The 20,000-nt window shown below is 35.0% G+C and overlaps 1 protein-coding gene across 2 annotated transcripts in view; it reads right to left on the bottom strand.

Moving 5' to 3' along the window:
* Positions 1-20,000, bottom strand: part of LOC145241540 (monocarboxylate transporter 12-like) — a 196,361-nt gene that overhangs the window by 54,213 nt on the left and 122,148 nt on the right. The window lies entirely within an intron of this gene.

The following is a 20,000-nucleotide window of genomic DNA, read 5'->3' as shown; positions in this document are numbered from 1 at the left end:
TTCCGGGATTCTGCTTTCCCAACTGTACTGACATGCAGAAGTTCAAGTGTAATGTGAACAGACATCTTGCCACTCATATCCCTTCATAATACCTCTGCAACTTATGTCCCCGATAGTAGCCCCTTACTTCAAAGTGGCACTGTGTCTTGTTTGGGGTGAAAATTTGAATTATATATATATATATATATATATATATATATATATATATATATATATATATATATATATATATATATATATATATAAAATATATGTGTGTGTACGTGTGCCCGTTTGTGTGTGTGTGTATTACTTCTAGTCTATAAAAGAAGGGGACTTGAAATTTTGTAGAAGTAAGGGGGTCACGTTTATTAACTTTGTCTTCTTTCTATCCAGAACAAACACATTTTTTTTTGTTGTCATTTTTATTTCGTTATTAAGGATTGCGTTCCTCTGACCTAGAATCACATTTATTGTCTGTGTCAAGGATTCGGCGGTAGGTAACACGATTTGCAGGTGCGAGTGGCGGCGGCACTCCCCGTAAATGAAATCAAATCAAAAAGAAGAGCTCACATAAAGGACACTGCGACAAGGATGAATTCGTTTGGATAATTAAAAAAAAAAAATCTTCTTGGTTAACTACTTGTATTCTACACTATCAGGACACGTGTCGCGGCGTTGCCCGGGAAAGTTGAAAGCATAACTAAACTAAACAAGACAAAAAAAAAACAAAAAAAAACAAAGAATCGCTCATCACAAAAGTAAATTGACTTTTGAGCACAAATTCTAATCATTTCTCCACAAAAAAAAAAAAATGGCTAGTCAGAATCAAAGTTTGATTTGTCAGCTTAAATGCTATCTATGTTCAACTTTTAAAATTCTGCTAACATAACTTTATATTTTAAAAGACTAATTATATATTTCATAAGTAACTATATAGTTTCTTTTGCTTGTTGATATTTAAGCATTTCTTTTACTTCATGTGCCATTTGAAAGCAGAAATTCTATATTTTGTTTATCATTGAATCAAGAAACAAATTCAAACTGTTATTGTTCAAGCTACCATTGGAGTCCTCAGTCCTCGAAAGATTAGCAAAGTGCATTTAAGTATATGAAAGTATTTATTATGTTTTTTAATTTTTCAGATGATTGATTATTCGTATTATTTGGATGCTTCGGGCTACTGTTCTCATCTTCAGTGTTATTTCAAAACGTTTCGATGGATGTAACGTCCAACCTTCTTCAGCTGTATCTTGTTGAACTTGATAATCTTTCTGTCAAACTTAGTAATCTTTCTATCGAACTCGAGAATTTGCACGGAATTTCAAACAAAACGGTTTATTTAATCTGTGGGTATAGCAGCGGGTATTGCATAGTCTCGTTTTGCTGGGTGGATAAATTTATCACCAATAGAAAACACCACGACATCTTTATTTTAAAACTTTTATGAAAAAAAAAATCGATTCAGGTAACTCGATTATGTAGTAGAGCTGACATCTATTCAGTGTAGCTGCCTTCAGCCTCAATCACCGCCTCGATACGGGTCTGAAACTGGGAGTATGCCTTTTCTACAAGCGCGACAGGAGCTTGGTGAGAGCTTAGTGGAAGCTTGGCAGGAGATCGGTGATTACCCGGCAGATGACGATTTGGCTGGCTTTGGTGTTATGAGAGGTCATGTTGGTGATCTTCTCGACGTATGATCAAACAAAGTAGTTCAGCGGGTTCAGGTCGGGGGAGGAGGGGGTCAGTGAAAGAAGGTACAGAGTCGTAGCATTCTTTATGAAGCCAAGCCTGGGTCTCTTTGGACTTGTGGACCGGCGCCGAGTCCTGCTGCCACACCCAATGTCTGCCAGCGGTTCCTTAATTGCATGAGTGGATTACCACACTCTTCAGCATATCCAGGTACACTTTGGTCATTGACTTTAAAGCCGACGTCGTAGATGTGAGGTAGTATGATGTAGCCCTCACTTGAAACCACACGAAAGACCATAACCATTGCTGAAAGATTGTTTTAATCACCCTGAGCACGTCGCTGTTTTTCGTGGCAATCCAGCGATGCATTTTGAAGGTACTGATAATGGTCCTGTTGTCATAACTTAGATCGGTAGAGAGCATGAGTTGTACAGCGGTGCATCTCCGATTTCTCTCGTTGAACATTGTGTCACTTTCAGACATCGCTCTTGTAATTTGTACACAACTGGCTAACTAGTAGATAGTCTGCCTCCCCCAAACCGGGTTTCATCAAACGGAAATGGAATCATGTCGTCTTTTCTAGGGCGACAAATTTATCATTCCACCTTGCATTGTAGTGCTCAACATCGTAAGTCTAGAAGTGTAAGCCATTTTGAGTTTCAGAACAGTTTCAGATGGTTCGCTGTTACACACAAGTCCTGGGAGGTGACTTGTTTGTAGTAGACAGTTCCACAGAACAAAATATTCTTACCGTGTCGAAACCCGGGAAAAGAACATGTGAAATTGCTCCAGAAAAGGTTTAATATTTATGAAGCAACTCTGGTTTCTGATTGGTTGGTAGCAGAACGTGAATTAATTTGATTCGTCAGTTCTTAGCAGCATCGTTTATAAATAGAATCGTCCGACTGTGTGGAACCAAACCCCATTAGTGTTCCATGCTGATGGGATGTCTCCTAGCAGCTTCGGCTGCAGGGAGACAGGGTAGTACAAGTCAAGGATTCGTCACTTGACACTCAGCCCAACAGGTGAGGGGCCGGGAACCGGCCTAGCACCTGTTGGACTGAGGTACGCCGCCTGGGTAATACCTAGGAGGTCCACCCTCCCAGGCCTTGCCACCGGGCTTTCCGGTGGGGCAAGTTTATTGCTTGCTGCCCGAGGCGCCCCGACCGGGGAATGCCGACGGGATTACTTAGGCAATTTTTAAAATTGCAGGAGTGCCCCTCCTTTAGGGGAGTCTGCGGGGTTCCCACTTTCCAGGCTTTGTGCCAAATGATGCTGAGGTGGGCAGCATTTAAATAACTACCCCATTAGTGTTCCAAAATATTGCAACAACAGGGAATGAAGTGCTCGACATCGTAAGTGATCCAGTTTTATTCACTTTTCCCTAAATTTTCTTGCCTCTTATAAATTGATATATTTTTTGTCATTGTCGGTTCATGATTGAAAAATCGATCGCCAGCGCCAGGGTGCTTCGAATTTTCTATTAATCCTTGTGAGTATTCTCTTCTTCAACACGTCCATCGCCCGATTCACGTTGCCGATCGTATCTTTTTCTTTCTTTCAGAGTTCAATTAACATCTAACCCCTTGCACAGTACCTCACTACATTTTAAGTGCAAACGGAAATAAGATGTTTGTTGAAGACAACTATGTTTACTGTTTTCACCGTAAGAATGCCGATGACATTTTATTTTGAGGAAGATATAAATTTTATTGCTTGACAGCTTGGTTGAAATCGTTTTAAACTGTATTTGCATGTACTTTTGTTGATGGCAATATAACATGTATTGTGAATTTTAATTGCAATAAATGAGACTCAGTTTCCTCTCATATTTTTTACCTTTAGTAAAACAGTGGTTGTTGGTATGAAGTTTGTATTTCAGGCTGTCACTGTTCTGTCCTAAGGTGGGGTCAAAACCTCAACAAAACATACATTACTGGTACACAATGAAAAGGTACAGTAAAGACCTAGGACACTTAAGACCGGGACACTAATAACCAGGACACTAATGACCGGTCACTGTATTTGTTGTATACGTTTTGATAAGAGAGTTAGTTCTGACCCGCCACAATCACGATTAAAAATGCCTAAACTCGAGTCATCTCTGTTTTGCTAACGCATAGGGTCATATTGATGTTGCACGAAGCTCTAATTGAATAAATCGGTATTAATGTAGAATAAGGACTAAAATGACGAAAAGTGCCGAAATGCTGAGCCAGTGAAATTGTAGCAACCTACATCATTTAAGAAAACAGTTGTTATCATGGGTTTATTATAAAATAAATATTTATCTTGATTACACAAAAGAAAATTATAAAAAAGAACAAAATCACATAATTTTTTTTTCATTATTATAAATTATTTGTTATTCAAAAACAAAATATTTATTCACGAAACTTACTTTACAAGGAGTGTTTTTTTCTTGAATTGAATTTGATGTTTTTTTAAAGTTTCGTAAATATTGTCCAATAATTATTCATTATATTTTCTTCGTAACAACCACAAAAAATATTGTTTTCGTTTATTTCAATTAATTTTTATTCAATTATTTAAAAAAAAAAAAACCCAGAAATAATGTCTTTTCATTGAAAAAGAAAATGGCATAAATGTTGATACTACGCACACACATACGCGGGCAGTCGGAATGGTAAAGTAACTGGCCGGTGAGTGCAAATCTGTCAAAACTGATGCTGCTTGTGGTTAAAAGGCCAAGTAGTTGACCTCACAGCAACCGAGGTTAAACACCTGCAAGAGAACAGTCCGATATAAACAAGTGAAACGACAGACAGAAGAGAGTCAAAGAGCGACAGTGAGCCATGAGTTAAGTCGCTGCGAAATCTTTGTTGCTGAAATCTGCTCACCTCCTGCCCTTCTTCCGTCTACCGACTGAAGCGCGCAACAAAGAGCGAGAAATAAATTTTTTTGTTGCGAGTTCTTTTTTTGGCTGACGAGAAACTGCTATTTTTTCAACCCAGCTACATCACGGTAAATAGATGTACACATATTCAAGTAAAGATTAATGAAGTAAAAGGCAGACCGAAGAGTGATTTAGTCAATGATGACCCCCTACTCACCGGATGCTAACCTCCTCCTCCTCGTCCTCCTCCTCTCAGTATTTTATCTATGAGGCTATCTCAGAGATAATGCCTCTAAAAACAATTCTCAGACTATTCCTGAATTGAAGAGTCTCATCACAGCCAAAATCAAGGCGGTTTCAAGAGAGAAGGCAACAAACGTTATTGACAATTTTACACATCGTATCCAGGTGTGATTATCATTGAACAGCAATAAAACAAAAACTGTTGGATCTTATTGGCTGAAACTTGGTGGACAAGTCAGGAATAGATTGAACTTTGTTAGTGTCAAATATAATTAGATTGCAGAAAGGATTGTGAATTTTATTAAAGACTAGCCGAGTATAAAATATTTCTATTAAAACTTCGAGCTTTCTCTTTCCCCCTCCCCCGTTTCCCCTTCATTTTCTCACTCCTCTCTTTCTTCTCCACCCAGTTCGTTCTTTTCTCTCTGTCGCATTTTTATAGATCCCTCGAGGAATGAGTCGGCATAATGGAAATAATTCCTTGAAAAAAAGAGTTACTTCCCTAGTAAGTGACTGGAAAACAGACACCCTCCCCCGACGAAATCTGCACCAGTTTAGGGTCAAAGAATTAATTCAATGTTCTAAATTTTAGATATTATTCCTCGGGAAGAGTTGATAAAAAAATTAACTTTGTAGATGTTTGTTTTGTCGATTTTGAGTTTTAACCGAAGATACAAACATAAATACAAACATACGACAGCATTTCAGTCATAAAAACATACGTGGTTCATACAACTAGATGCTATATGTACCGTGCTGGGATGTAGAGACTCCCGAGTTGGTATCTGGGCGTGTGTTTAATCCGCTAAGACATTTATCTAGGAGAAAGAAAACTCTGATGTAAAAACAAATAAAAAACCTGGTCTACTGTCTGCTCTGTTTTGTGGCATCTATTGAACCGGCTGAGATTTGCAGTTGTACCAAAAAGTGTGGTTTGTTCTGCACAAAGCCTTCACCACTAAAAAAATATCATCTGTGCAGATTTCCAAACAACTTTGGTCGTTATGGCGGATTTCATATGTCGAAATCGATGGAGGTATCATTAATAAACAGACACACATACACACAGGCAACTGCACTTTATGTTATAGACAGAAGATATAGTGAGTAACATCTCTTTTTGGATCATATTATAAGAAAAGAAAGCAAGAAGAGTATTGGGTGAAGGAAAAAGATGGGGGTCATGTCTTTGCAGCATTTAAATGGAAGCAGTCATGTAAAACGTAAATACTAAAAAAATGTATATATATACATACATATACATACGTACACACACACACACACACACACACACATATATATTTATAAAGTAATTATTCTATAACGAAATTTAGGATTGGTTACATACAATTGAGAAAACTATTAAAAATCCTTGCAACATTTGTATGTTCATTTACTTCTGTCTATCTGTTATCAGCATGGTTACCCGACGTTGCCCTGTGGCACGGACAAAAAAATTGAAGAGTTAAAAATGTAACATTGATCTTTCGAAACTCCCCCATCTTCTCTTCCCTCCCCTCTCTCTCTCCCTTTTCTTCTCCTCTCTTTCCATTTTATTATCCACTCACCCTCTTTTCTCCTCTCTCTCTCTCTCTCTCTCTCTCTCTCTCTCTCTATCTATCTATCTATCTATCACCGCCTTTCTCGCTTTCTCTAGCAACTGGAAAAGATCGCTGATGAACTGAATAACATTAAACAAAAATAACATTAAAATATCACTGTAAATGTTGACACTCCCTAACTAATTCTGCTCCTGCTAAACCCCAAAAGAATAAATATTTAAAAATATATATACTTATATTACGAACTGTTTCTAGCATGGTTAGCTGGTGTTGCCCGGTGACATGGACAACATTACAGAAGAGTTAAAAGTGTAACATCTTTTTTTTAAGCTTCTCTTCTCTCTCTCTCTCTCTTTCTCTCTCTCTCTCTTCTCCTCTTTCTACTCCTTTTATCCCCTACACTATCCTTTTGCCCTCTCTTCCAACTCTCTCCATCACTTTGTTTCCCGCTTTCAAAAAATTGCTGACGAATTACTACAATATAACATTAAAATATCACTCTAAATACTAACTTCCAGAACTAATTATCTTCTTGTTGACCCACAAGAATAAATACTAAAGAAAAAAATATGCCTATATTCTTCCTGAGACAATGTTGAAAATGAATATATCAGCTTTGTGTATGCGTCTTATGTAGTTTTCAACTTTTACCTGAACACGCACATAACATTCCTTTATTTAATAGATTATACAAAGCTAACAGAAATGTGTTCCCTCTAATCTCATATTTTTGCTAATATAGATGACGAACAGATATATACAATACTGTTTCTCCTACCAAATGAAGAGGTAATGCCTGGGAAGATATTCTCATAACATCAGAAAAGATACTACCCCGTCCTCCAAAATGGAGGAGCTAATGCCTAGGAGAATAGTATCATTAGAACAGAACAGATACTACACCTCCACTCACCCCCTACGAAAATCATGAGGAAGTAATGCCTGGGAAGATGGTATCATGACTAGGGCTATGACAACAGAATATTCCCATCATTGTTTTGACTCTCGAGTATATATCCGACACAGTTAATTAACCGAGAACCACATCATTCTATATAAAAGCATATAAGATACCCACGGATACACACTCGAGAGTCAAAACAATTTAAAGAATATGCTGTTGTCCTAGCCCTAATCATGACTACAGAAGAAAAACTACCTTGTGCTTCTGAATTGGACACTTCAAGTAAATACACTAGTGTGAAATGGTTTCGTAAACTGAATTGAGCATTAAAAATTTAGTAATGACATAGTTTCAGCTTCAGAGAGACAGATACCAAATCTCTATTATTAATAGGAAACTAGCAGGACTTGTGGAAATTCTACAGAGGACTCATTCATGTGTACTATATTGATGTTGCCATTCGGTAGATGTTCAGTGTAAATGGAGACGCTCTGATATTGTTGTAGCTCTTTTGTTAAACTGCTAAAGTTTTTATCTAAGCTAGCAGGGATACCCGGTGTAGCCCGGTTGTAAAGTACGCTTAAATATGATATTTTAATTCTTGCAGATTTTGTATATATTATTATAGAGTTACTGTTCATTCTTTTATTCTTTATCTTCTACATTTAGAGAGAGAGAGAGAGAGAGAGAGAGAGAGAGAGAGAGAGAGAGAGAGAGAGAGAGAGAGAGAGAGAGAAGTTAGGTATGTGTATACGTTTATAGATTTCTATCCACATGATTCACTTATAGACTAATTAACTGATCATTATAAATTTTGAAACACAGCTGATAAGCATAAAGGGTCTAAATGAGTGCTATATTCAGTTAATTTAGTTTTATGCAAAAGGAGTAAAAAGGAGTGGAAGCACTATTGTCAAAATTCCAATACTTCTGATTTTGGGAAATTTTAAGAATATGTATTAGACATTAATTATATAATATATTTATTTTATAATACAAATCTCACCTATCTGTTTAAATGTATGTATGTATGTATGTATGTATGTCTAAAACTATGTCAGGTCATGTCATGTGCTACTGGTAACATGTAACCCAGTACTACCTGCCTCATAGTCGGGTCACCGGCGACTAAACTGGTTCCCCCACCAGACTTGTTTGGTGAGGAGGGCGGCTAGTCTCCCTGAAGGATTAAAAACAAGACCTTCCAAAGGGCGAATGAACTCTTTTTCTGGGTGAACGGCCAACTAGCACCGTGTATATTTGTGTGTGTGTATATGTGTATTGGGGTGGAGAGGGCTCCCGTAAGCCGTGGTGAAGGCAACCTTTCTAGGAGAAGCAAATCTCTGATTTAAAAAGCCATAAAGCGGAAGACCATTACCCGCTTTAAGCTGGTCTGCAGTTTAATTTGTTGCTGGCTATCTTGCTCTTGCTTGTTGCTGGATCTCAACATTTTGAACCGAGAGAGAGACTTAGCTGCTGTACAAAGCTAATACTCTGTAACATCATATTTGTATAGATACTCCCTCAGGCATTTGGGCTCATGGATTTTAAATGTCTGAGGGAGTGGCACTCGTCTGACAAGACGTTGCAATCATCATGTCTAAAACTTTCAACAGAGTCGACGGATTTTCACGAGATCGGTATCGTTTTGAAGCTCACCCCTTCGGATGACAAATATCGAAAAAATAACATTAATTTCTTTAACCTCAACTGGGCACTTTTCTACAGGGAGGAATCGCTTTTTTGTCCGATATTTTCGAAAGTCAACCCCTCTTTTCGATTGACTAGCCTTAATTTTAACCTTTGCTTTGTTTGGAGATGGACGCAACGGCAAAGACGTCATGTTTTTTTTTCACATTCTTTTCCTCCTTCGCAGTATGGGTTTAAGCCTTCCTGTCATTGCCTCTTTTTATTTTTTTTTTGATCAACACACACCTCCAAACACCCGGGCAACGCCGGGCATCCAGGCTAGTATTCATTAAATTTCAGGTTTTTGAAGAATTTAAAGTTTTTTTTTTTTAGGGTTATAATATAGGTACAATATCCCGTTTGAAAATCCAAATATTTCTGATTTGCATTAAATTTGTTCCATAGTCATTAGACATCAAGGACACAAGATTCCTTCAATTGCAATTTTTTTGTAAGACTCTCTAAGCTTAAACTTTTAATTTTAGACATGTTCAAAATCATGTAAAGGACTTTGATCAAAATTAGAATGTGCGGTTTTGAGAGATCAGTGCATTAGGTGAAGTGCACAAGTCTACAGCATTCCCCGGCAGGGGCATATCATGCTATTAGCAATAAAACTCACCCTTTCTCACAGAGAAGATAAAGCCTGGGAAGATTGACTAGACAGAATTATATCCGAGCCCAATATACAACAAAGCCAACCATACTTCAATGTTATCGCATTTTTTTTTCATGTTTTGCAAGTATGCCAGCGTTCTGATTTCCTGTAACATCCATATACCAGAAAAGCTTGGCCAGGACTACCACTTTGCCATTCAAATCACGTCAGGGTCACCATTTTTATAGGATCCTACTTTAGCAATATATAAAATAATATAATATTCTATAACAACAAAACGTCAAATGAAAGGAAAGTCGAGGCATTTTTATAAACAACAATATTATGTATTTATTTACATTATCTGCACCATTTGGTGTAGGTTGACAAGGTTAGGGCGTGTTAGGACAGTGTCAGAGTGAAGAAAGGGATTAAGTAATAAAATCTTTGTGCTGTGTAAAAGTCTACGAACAGTTTATCATCAAGTGAAATGAGTTGGTGCTCGGGTATCCAGTTGACAGAGAGGCATGAGAGAGAGAGAGAGAGCATCTTACTTCAGGAATGCTAGGAAACTCTCTGCCTTCTGTCCTCAGTTGTTAACTATACAGCAACATTACCTTGTTTTCTTTTCATGTATTGCATGATCTTAGTTTGGTAATATGTAAATGGAAGTTGAAGATTTATTGCTTCTGTTGTAAGTCTGCCATACCTTTCATTATAACAGATATAATTGCATGATTGGGAAGCAGGCCAAGACTACCATTCTGCCAATTCCCATCAAACAATGGCATCTTTCCAATAGTATATGTGTGTGTAAGGGTGATTTAAGTTTCCTCTCACAATTGCTGTCAGGCTACGCAAAGAGTTTGAGAAAATTGTTTTCCCTTTTTCGAACTCTTGATTATTTCCAGTACCATTTTCATGACAATAATTCAGCTTTTTAGAAATATTACAATTTTGTTGCTTGAGAACAGCATAGATCATTGACCTTGGTAACGAGACTTATATCAGACCCAATAACCAAAGCTAACTAAAAAAAAAAAAAAATGAATTCCTCGCTCCCTAAAACCTATTAAAATGTCTTTATATGATATGTGTTATCAATTAAAAAAAAAATTAAGATTAGAAAATAATCAATGTGATGGTTTCCAGCATCTTGAGTTTCTGATGTTCGTATGTTGTGGAAAAAGAGATGGGAAGGAAGAGAGAGGGTAGAGGGGGAAGGCTTGTTAGGTCAATGTAGTTAAGTGTGTCACCTCAATGCCATACTTTGAGACTGAAGTTGTGGGTTTGAAGCTTACTTAAGGACAAAGGGATTTTTATTATGAATTTGGGTACTTATCCAATATACAACCTAATCTCTGGCAACTTCGCATCGGCATTTTTCAACTGATTACATAAGCAGCCGGAATATGCCGAAGTAATTAGTCAATAACCTGTCAGAAGACAAGTTTCAATGATAGAATCCATTAAATAAAAAAAGTTTTTCAATGTAAACGGTTTCAACACGCTATGTCAGCATGAAATACCCTCTTTTTCACCCATGTTAAGAATGGCTTTGAGCAGTTCCTACCCAGATATGTCAGCAGAACTCCAGCTTAAGACTGCTTAGTTCTTATACAGGCAGAGGATTGCATCAGGAAGGAGATATCTTCTGGAGCAATAAAATGATGCAACAATTTTTAGGGTGACTTTTGCAACGGATTTAATGTTAATGTTTTATTTCAGATCAAGAGTGAAGGTCAGTCCTAGAAGTTTGCCAAAGGTGCTTCCTCAATTGGAGTCAATTGGGGATGAGAGCATTGGCTTGAACGTTAAGGCATTCTTAATAGGTAGGTGGAAGGGGGTACACTGCGATTGGTAGTAATCGTTCGACAATCTTTGCTTCAATATCTTGTGGCTGTTTACGTAACTTGCCAAAAGATGCTGACACAAAGTTGCCAGAGATTGGATCGTAAACTGTACAAGTTCCCTGAATTTGTCCCTAAAATGAACTTAGACATTTCAAATTACAATATTAAGTAGATTTCTTAGATTTAATTAATTTTTTCCCCCTTAATCTACGCAATTTACGGAAATCAGAAATCCTAGCAACGCCGGATAGCCCTACTAGTTGAATATAAATTTGTTTTGCTTTTTTATGCTTGCTTTTCTTTATGTATTTTTTGTCGGCTAAGTCGGTTAACAACAATATATGAAAGGCGGTATCCTTGCATCTGGCCTCAATCATCCAGGTTGTAGTATTTAATATCCAACTCCAAAGAAACTCACATGGGTGTAGAGCTTATAGAAGAACATGCACAAGTGGACCCAGCTGCCGTCTTTACATTTGGAGCAAAAGGAAAATCCCGTTTTAGCGTTTTTCTTTTCGTTTTCAAGAATTCAACTTTCAGAGTCTTCATATCTTCAGCTTATATCATTTTGCAGCACTGTCCGCGAATGCAACTATAAATTGGAATATTTGATATTCCAGTTTATACGTTCGTGTAGCCACTATGTGTTCTGCGGTCGCCATATTGAATATATCTTATCGCCGAGAGCACGCGAAGTCCGGAAGTAAACGGGAATAACGATGATAAAGAAACGGTAATAATAAAGAGAGAATTTCACAATTTTACGACATTTTTTTTCTTTTGAAAGATAACGTGTTTCTTTGGCGATCATCAGACAGATTTTATGTGAACTGACTTTTTTTTTTTTTTTTTACACGGTGATCACCACTTATCAAGGCCCGGAAGCCACTCAGGGATAAGGGTTATTGCAAGTACAGTACGTTAGTGTGGAGATTTGATGAAGTGTTTACTTAAGAGGGCGGTTCATTAAGAATTTGTTAACGTTGGACTTGAAGACATCCAAGTTGTAGTCAGGTGGGAAGCAGGCAGACGGAACAGAGTTCCACAGGCGTGCAGTTCTAAGAAAGAAGCTTTGTTCATGGAATCCACGTTTTGATTTAGGCACAGATAAAGAGTGGGGGAAATTTTTTTTTAAAACTTATCAAGGTCCGGACGCCACTCAAGGATAAGTGTTGATAAGTGACAGGTGAGACAACACGGATGATGATCAATTATGCTGGAATATGGCTAGAAATTAACTTATTTAAAAGGACGGCTCATCATGAACTTGTTTACGTTGGATTTAAAATCGACCATGTTATAGTTAGCTAGGAAACAGCTTCATGGTATTGTGTTCCACTGACGAGCAGTTTTGGGAACAAAAGCTTTGTTAGTGGGATTTTGGTTTAGTTTTGGGCATAGATAAAGAGTAAGAGAAATTGCTAACAGTGGTTGAAGCTAGGCGAGTAGTTGCCAAGAATGGGTTACAGGGGAGGGGAATCATACAGTGAAGCTCGGTCGAGCACGTGCCATGATAATAACGATAGAACAGAGGTAGGCTTGCAACATGCCTAGCTGTGAAAAAGTGGGAGCAGATAAGGGGAAAAAGGACATCGCCTACGAGATTTTAAAGTCGATTTTGTACCTTGTTCCGGCAGAAAAAGGGCACACTTGAGCAGCTCTTTTTCAAATATGTCAACAGTACTTCAGCTTAGGACGTTGAAAATGCTAGTTTATCTCAACGGTTTTATTGTTATTTGTTTATAAGGACCGTTCGAAATATTGAAATTATAATTACGCATATTATTTTACATATATTTAAAGAATCTATTCATATTCTTTCAACCCATTTGATATTTATATAAACGCATGCACATAAATATAAACCAATAATTACATAATAATAAATACGTTTTATCGTATGTTTTATTGTACCTTATTGTATCTTTATATTTCTTCTATTATTATTATTATTATTATTATTATTATTATTATTATTTTTATTATTATTATTATTATTATTTTTATTTTTATTATTATTATTTTTATTATTATTTTTATTATTATTATTATTATTTTTATTATTATTATTATTATTATTATTATTTTTATTATTATTATTATTATTATTATTATTTTTATTATTATTATTATTTTTATTTTTATTATTATTATTATTATTTTTATTTTTATTATTATTATTATTATTATTATTTTTATTATTATTATTTTTATTATTATTATTATTATTATTATTTTTATTATTATTATTATTATTATTATTTTTATTATTATTATTATTATTTTTATATTATTATTATTTTTATATTATTATTATTATTATTATTATTATTATTATTATTATTATTATATCATTTTATTTTTCTATATCAATTTTTAGCTATTTTAATTTTTTTAAAAAATATATTTCTCCCCATATATCTATTTTTTGTCTATTTCTTCTATTTATACTTATATTTTTACTTATCCAGCCTATATATACCTATAGTAATATTTAAATTTTTAGTTCTGGGCTAATGTTCTTATGCTAGTTTTTATGTATATATTACATTGCCCTTTTCTTCTCTTATGACGAGAAGCATTAACCTTCGAAATAGCATGGTACAAAGATTTATTCTTTTCCTTGTTGACTGGATAATCGAATAAAGTTTATTTGACTTTGAACTGTGCGTGTGTGTGTGTGTGTGTGTGTGTGCGTGCGTGCGTTGACACTATATCCAACTTGTCCAGTAATGTATTTAACTACAATTTGTTTTTCTTCTATTTTTATAAATCATGCCGTTTTTTTTTTGTTTTTTTTTGTTAATCAATATTTTTTTTTTGCTTCGAAATAAAGAGAAATAAATTTGTACGGACGATTATTATTTTCTTTTTTAAGACTCAAAAACGAGGTAATTTCTTAAGTCAATTAAACCGAATACACTATATTCATTTTAACAAAATGCTGCAACGATCCTCAAAATTAACAAGTCAGAATCAAATATCGATGGCAAAGAAACGTGAAAGAGGTTGGCCTTACTTTGTATATTACATTATCTGGAGTTAATTTTCCGACTTTTGTATCAGCACAAAATGTGTTGAATAACATTAAAAAAAAATGCAAAGACAATTAGATAATGAAAGTTTTGCACGAAATTGGGACGATCTGATAAAAGAAATTCTTTTAGATGTTTTCATTCAAACAAAGAATTTGTAAAGAAATGGAAATTCTAAAAATATTTTGCCATTTAAAATATAAACGAATATTTCTGATTGTACAAACCAGAAAGTCTCTTGACATTTCACATGACATATTGGCAATCGAAGTGATATTGATTGGATTGGACAAAACTTTCATATTTGCTGCATGAATTAAAAATTGATAAACATTCCAATGAGAGTAGGTTCTTCTTTTTGTTTTTCTTTTAATATGAAGTTATGAAAGGAACATAGAAAACAAAAACTGACGTTCTTTTTAGTTGGTGTTACCGTGGATAACATGAGGTTATTAATAGTTTTTAGGGTTCAGGTTAGTACGAGGTTAGGATTGGGTTTGGTTTAGTATAAAGTTAGTACGAGTTAGAGAAACGGGGCAATAATTAATAAAAGAACATTTGTCTGAATATTCTCTCTGTTTCAGTTTGTATTTCTCCTCACACCAGAACTTATCTTTGCAACCCCTTCTTTGTATTATTAAAGGTCTGAATATTCTCTGTTTCAGTTTGTATTTCTCCTCACAACACAACTCATTTTTTGCAACACCCTCTTTGTAATACAGGTCTGAATAATAAGAAAATCTGAATTTTTTTAACAAGAACTTTAAAATAACATTTTTAGATTAAATTTTTTTAAACTTCTTTCAGAATAGAAAATCTTTACAATTTAATAAGGAATATATTTCATATAGGTTTCATTAACAAATATTCAGTACAAAACGAGAAAAATAGAGATGAAAATTCAAAAGGACTGTATAACTGGTTACGGTCAATAGTAGTCCTCGCCAGTGAAAGTCTTTGTTATTGTTATTCTATTATTATTATTATTTAAAACATTTTCTGTCCTGCTCTTTTGCGCGAGGACTAATATATATATATATATATATATATATATATATATATATATATATATATATATATATATATATATAGATGTTATTTGTTTTGCTATACTTTTTGAATAAATTTAATTATATATACGAAAGTGCATTTTTACCTAAGTGTGAGTTGGGAATAATTTTCCCTTTAATCAATTTTGGTACCCCCCAAATGAGGAGCGGCATATATAGGACTAATATATATATATATAGATGTTATTTGTTTTGCTATACTTTTTGAATAAATTTAATTATATTTATGAAAGTGCATTTTTACCTAAGTGCGAGTTGAGAATAATTTTCCCTTTAACCAATTTTGGTACCCCCACCCCCAAATGTGGAGCGGCATATGTATTATTTTTTAAATATAATTATCCACTGATATGTGTTTCGTTGTCTACGACTCATCAGAGTTGCTGGATCTAGCAAGATTCGAAATCGGGAATCGAATAATAATAATAATAATAATAATAATAATAATAATAATAATAATAATAATAATAGTAATATGAAGAAGAAATAAATTTGAATGTTTTGATTTCTTGAAAATTCATTAATTCAATCATGAATAATAAAAGTAACATAAATTTGTGAACATTATATTGACTAGCAGATAAACATTCAGCTAATGGCCACTTGTCAGACGATATCCCGCAACACATATCCACATTTAGTTTTCTTTTATACGGCAATCAAAGAGAATATAATTAACCAACAAAACATCTTATTGCCCAACTCCACACTCAGGTTTCTTCTCTTATATATCTGGCTTTTATTACAGTATCCCATTTACATTTTAGTGGTCATATGAATAGTTTGAGACAAACCAAAGTAATATAAAAAAAATATATATATGAATAGATTATAGTGTTCTGGTATATATATATATTTTTTCATGTGTACTACGGAGAAATACATTAATAAATACACACACACACACACACACACGCACACACACACACAAACACACACACACTGTCCCTATCCCGTTATTGCCCGGGACAAAGTGAAGTCATTTTATTATCAATCTTTATTTGTTTGCCCATTTTAAAACTTATACAGAAAAATAAATGCAATTTTAGTTGTAAAAGGAGACAATTCTTTCCATATTTTTCAATTAAAAATAAGAGTTATATTTTCTTAGTTATGCTTAGCAGTGAAGTCACCGTTTACTAATAATTTGCCTCATGGTCTTTTTCAACATGAGAACTTAAAAGTCTTCAGGTATTGCCTATTTTCTTTTACAAGGCCAACGTTCTTATTTGTAATATCGTATTAAAGAAAAAGAATTTTGATTCATTTGGATTCTGCGGACATTTGTGTTCAACTTGACTGTAATTTTCACGACGTTTCGGTCGATGTAACCTCCGATTTTCACCAGGTGTAGTTTGTTAAACTCAGAAATCTGCATATAATTGTAAACAAGGCCCTTTATTTAACCCAGAAGAGTTGCATGCTATCCTTTTGTCAGCCATGACGAGGTAGAAGTGTGGCACTATTTCTGCTACCACTGGTTGTGTGGTTCCTCATTGCCGTAGCCAGGGTGTGATTTGGTCGCGTGGAGCGATACCCTGAAAAGGGGAACCATAATGCAATTTCACGATTCTCTTTCTCTTTGATCCTGGCAGCCATCGGGTAAGGACACATTTTGTCTATCTGTAAAACAGAAAGAGGATGGCACCTCTCTCTCCTTTAGCACTAGTTAAGGAGTAATTAGGTATTTAGCTCAAAGTTTGATCATCTAAAAGTTTAATTGTTAATTGTGGTTGATTTATTTTAAATTGTAAAATATTGTAATATATTTATGTATAAAATATATATGTATGTATGTACAGTGATGATCATATTTATTGGCACGGTAAAATAAAAGTTAAATTTTGTCTAATAAATTCTAAAAAAGGGATTAAATTAAAGAAAATAACAAAGTATATTATGTATTTTTAACTGGCCTTTCCGATGCAGCAATCGGATTTTAGAAAAAATAAATAACAAAGGAACAACAAACATAATTGCAAAAAACCCTTGTTCAAAATTATTGGCACGGCTTTGTTTTTCTTTTAGTATCAGTATAATATCAATCAATTTCCGGTTTACGTGCTTTCTGAACTTTTTTATAGCCATATTATGCTTGTTTAACGCTAATTCAGTGAATAATTTTTTTCAGATAATTTTTAGATAGCGATTTATTTAAACTATTATAAGTGACTAAATTATAATTTTCAATCGCCATGGTTAAAACTAAGGAACACAGCGAAGACGTCAGGAAGCTTGTTGTAGCATGCCATACCAATGGGGAGGGCTATGATAAGATTTCAAAGAAGCTAAACCTTCCCAAATCCACTGTTAGAGCCATAATAAACAAGTTCAAATCGCAAGGCCACGTTATGAGTTTAGAGGATAGAGGGAGAAAAAGGATTCTTTCCCCAAGAGATGAACGGAAAATTGTTCGACAAGTAAAACAAAACCCAAGGATCTCTGTTGGGGAGATTGTTGATGAACAGAGCACCTCTGGAGTGAATGTATCTCGACATACAGTTGGTAGAGTTTTGAAGAGAGCTGGTTTAAAAGCATGTCGTGCGAGAAAGACTCCCTTATTGAAGCCTATGCACCTGAAAGCAAGGCTAGCCTTTGCAAAACGTCATATTGATAAAGATGTTACATTCTGGAAACGTGTTCTATGGACTGACGAAACGAAAATAGAGTTATTTGGCCATAATAAAGTGTCTTATATTTACAGAAAATCTGGCGAAGCTTTCCTGCCTAAGAACACCATACCCACAGTGAAGCACGGTGGAGGCAGTTTGATGTTTTGGGGATCCTTTGCTGCCTCTGGACCAGGGCGACTTGTTAAGGTCACAGGTAGCATAAAAAAGGAAGATTATGTTAAAATATTGGATGAAAACCTGAAAGACTCTGCTAAAGAGCTCCCACTTGGTCGTCGTTGGTGGTTCATGCAAGATAATGACCCAAAGCATTCGGCTAAACTGACTAAGAAATGGCTTGAGGACAATCATATTAATGTTTTGGAGTGGCCATCACAAAGCCCAGACCTTAATCCAATTGAAAATTTATGGAGAACATTAAAATTGAGGGTAATGCAAAGGAAGCCTAAGAATCTTATTCAATTGGAGGATTATTGTCAGGAAGAGTGGGCTAAAATTACTACTGAAGAGTGCAACAACTTGGTTGTAAACTATGAAAAGCGACTGAGGAAGGTAATCAAGGCCAAAGGCTATACAATTGATTATTAAATAAATCGTGCCAATAATTTTGAACAAGGGTTTTTTGCAATTATGTTTGTTGTTCCTTTGTTATTTATTTTTTCTAAAATCCGATTGCTGCATCGGAAAGGCCAGTTAAAAATACATAATATACTTTGTTATTTTCTTTAATTTAATCCCTTTTTTAGAATTTATTAGACAAAATTTAACTTTTATTTTACCGTGCCAATAAATATGATCATCACTGTATGTATGTATGTATGTATGTATGTATTGTAACATTTCATATATGTATATTACAATTGTGTTGCGTGTCGTTTAATCTACCTTAAATATCAAAATGATGCCTGAAGACGATTCCAGTCAAAGGAACTCCATCCTGAAGAAGATTCAAGCTAGAAAACCACCAGAATTAAGACATCATCCTAAGAGAGTGAAGGAGTCAGCCACACCCAACATCCCAGGTATGACTATACTTTTCAACTCTGACAAAAAGACGTCTACCCGACTGATTCTCGTATGCTATTGTTACAATCTGGTGCCATTTCAAGACATTTATGTAACATGCGGGCCGGTACTGCTATTGACCGAGCCGTCGTGTTACAGATTGATATCCTTCCCAATGATATTTCTTGTAACCGTTGGGCGGCCACTCTGGTAACTGGCTCATCATGTTACAGAAGTCCTAAATAATTCGCAATTGTACTTTGAATGTCACCCGCACTGAGTGTAACTTACAACTGAATTTTATCAAGTGCATTATCTACTATGCCATGGGTCATTACAGAAGAAGAATTTGTTATCTATAATATAAATCTCACCTGTCTGTTTAAATGTATGTATGTATCTCACCTGTCTGTTTAAATGTGTGTATGTACGTATGTTTGTATGTCTGCCTAAAACTTTCGACAGATTTTCACGAGGTTCGTATCATTTTGAAGCCGACCCTTAGGCCGACAAGTATTAAAAAATTGGCTAAAAACATTAATTCCTTCACCCTCAACTGGGAACTTTTCTAAAAGGAAGGGTCGCTTTTTTCGCCGATATTTTCGGAAGTCATCTTCTCTATTCGATTGACTAGCCTTAATTTAAACCTCTGCCACTTCCGGTTTGGCGATGGATGCAATGGCAAAGGCATCACGTTTTTTTATCATGTTCTTTTCCTTCTTGGTGGTACGGGTTTGAGCCTGCCTGCCTACTACCACTTTTTAAAAAAAGTTTTTGTTGCTCAACACGCAGACTAGTCTTTCTTAAACGAAGTATGAATAATAAACTTAGATATATTTTCTTTGCACTAGCTATAAAGCGGTTGAAGCTAGGTAAAAATGGA

The sequence above is a fragment of the Euprymna scolopes genome, chromosome 20, assembly GCF_053919585.1.
Source record: "Euprymna scolopes isolate OS-2025 chromosome 20, ASM5391958v1, whole genome shotgun sequence".
Lineage (NCBI taxonomy): Eukaryota > Metazoa > Mollusca > Cephalopoda > Sepiida > Sepiolidae > Euprymna > Euprymna scolopes.
Note: the sequence above shows the minus strand (reverse complement) of the source record. Positions and strands in the feature narration are given on the sequence as shown.